The sequence below is a fragment of the Echinops telfairi genome, unplaced genomic scaffold, assembly GCF_000313985.2.
Source record: "Echinops telfairi isolate 266 unplaced genomic scaffold, ASM31398v2 ScPeMD7_7417;HRSCAF=8455, whole genome shotgun sequence".
NCBI classification, from domain to species: domain Eukaryota; kingdom Metazoa; phylum Chordata; class Mammalia; order Afrosoricida; family Tenrecidae; genus Echinops; species Echinops telfairi.
The window spans coordinates 7,182,433-7,184,772 of record NW_022111317.1 but is presented as its reverse complement, the minus strand read 5'-3'; positions in this window follow the sequence as shown (position 1 = coordinate 7,184,772).

Below are 2,340 nucleotides of genomic sequence, written 5' to 3'. Positions count from 1 at the left end.
AGATCTTTCTGGGGACACTTACTGAAGACATTCTTCCAGTAAGATGTTGTCTTGGCCCAGCCTTCTTCCCTCTGCCTCCACCTAAGAATTCTTAGGAATCTGGGTCAAGGTCTCGTGAGCACCGCCCTATCTGGAAACAGGGCTAAGGCTCATGCGCAGTCAGCAAGTAACTTTTGAACTTGGCATGAAGGAAGAGAAGCCAGCGTTGGCGATGTAGATTGAAATGGAAACCCCAGTCCACTGCCTTCTGGGCATGTGGTGTGGGCTGCTCTGTAGTGACCAGCGTGCTGGCCCATCCCAAACCACAGACAAGTCTCTCCCTGCTGGCATCCACTCAGGGACTTCAGCATCCTTGGAAAATAGGTCCAGGCGGGGGTTGGCATTGGGGATGGGGCTTGGCCTCCTCACCTTGGTGCGTGTGGGTGTGCTGCCTGCAAGGGCCAGTGATTCACCTTCCTCGGGCGCTTTGAACAGAAGAGCTTGATATTGAGAACTCGGAGAACCAAAACTAAAACTGGAATATTCTCCACGACTCCCAGCATCTCTGCAGAACCAAGCTGGGCCCATGTGGTCTTGCTCCCAGGAGGAGGAAGCCTCTCTCAACATACCCACTCCACTCCATTCTGCTCTAATTTCAGTGGGATGGTCCTGATGGGATTCCCACCCCCTCATTCTGGAAGGAGAGAGTGGGGTTGTCTTAGCTAACTGCCTCCTGGAGCCACTGGCCAGATTGTTTTCATGCTGAAAAAACCCAAATACCACAAGTGGGGGGGCTGTGGTGGACAGAAAGTTATTTTCTCACAGGTGAGGGGGCTTGAAGTCCTGAGTCAGGGAACGGGCTCAGGGGAAAGACGTTCCGCTGTAAGTGTCTGCATCTCTTTTCTGCTTCTGTCGCTCAGTTCTGTTGGCATCTTGATGCACCATCCATCCATTTGAGCCCGCTTTTTTGTGCTTCACCTGCTCTTTGTGTATCTGACAGGTGACTGGCTTTAAGCCCCTCCTTCAGCGACCTGGCCTCGCTAACATGACATAGAAGGCACTCGTCCCCAGTGGGATTGCAGCCACAAGCGTAGGGGTTCAGTTTCAGGAGACATGATTTTTAGGGCACACAATTTAATCCAGAACAGTAACTAAGGTTAATTTTGAACAGCTGGCAGAGAAGTTTATTCTTCTCCTGGCACCGATGAGTTTAATGTCAACACACTGTTTTACATTAGTCTCATGTCCTGTTCTCATTCGAATACTGTGGTAGTTACATAATCTGGTGCCAACTTGAGACTATTAAGAGCGAAAGGATGGAATTTCGTGTGTCAATCAGGATGCAGCTTGATGGCTGCATTTGGAGGCACGCTGGAGATAAATAGCTGACTGGGGGCCGGATACACTCTCTGCTTGTCTCCCGGAGAGACATTCCTGATGACAAGCCTGATGGGGCTATGCTGATGCAGCCAGAGCCCTGGAGCTGGAGGAGTCACGTGGAGACCCACGCCAGTGCTAAGATGTTTTCACCACCACTGGATTCACAAGACTTTCCACCCACTGTGATCTTCCTGCATTCGGCGACAATGCATGGCTGCATGAGTCTAAAGAGGAATTTAGGGACTGATACCAACATATGAGGTAATATTGGACTTATGGACTTGATCTGGACTGGACTAGGATGGTTTCTTAATGTACAAATGCTCTTTGATAAAAAAAAATTCTCTCTAACACTTATATGAGTATCTATGAATTTGTTTCTCTAGTCCACCCAGACTAATACAAGTACCACTGGAATACAAACTACTCAGTGATCTCATAAAGGAGACAGACTGGAATAGGACTCCAGGCCTCCTGCACACAACATAAACTGAACCCCCAAGATGACACAGTCCCAAGACCATAACCAGTCAGTGACTGAGTTGAAAGTCAAGTCCGTCACTCAAATCACAACTCCTCCTCCAAAGGATTTCTCACAAGCTCCAATTCACCCTCTAGACCAGGCTGTGAAAACATGACAGACGCCGGCAGCATAGGGTGTTAGGGATTGAGTTGGGTCCTAAAAATACCATACATACACACGGATAAGCCGAGTTTTTCCAGTGTTTAGGCAGTTTCTGTGGTATTCAGCTGGCTGATATTAGGGTCGGCTTTTACTTGAGTATATACAGTGCATTGGAAATCCTAACCCCTATACATGGGAACGTAATCTCTGGAAACAAGGTTTTCTTTATGTTAATTATATCTTACCTGAGTTTGTGGTGTAGTGAAATGAGTGCCTTTCGATGGTGTTTTTGCTTTGATCCTTGGGAAAAATAACTTGAGAGCTGTTTTCTGAGTTAGTTTATTGTGCCAACCTGG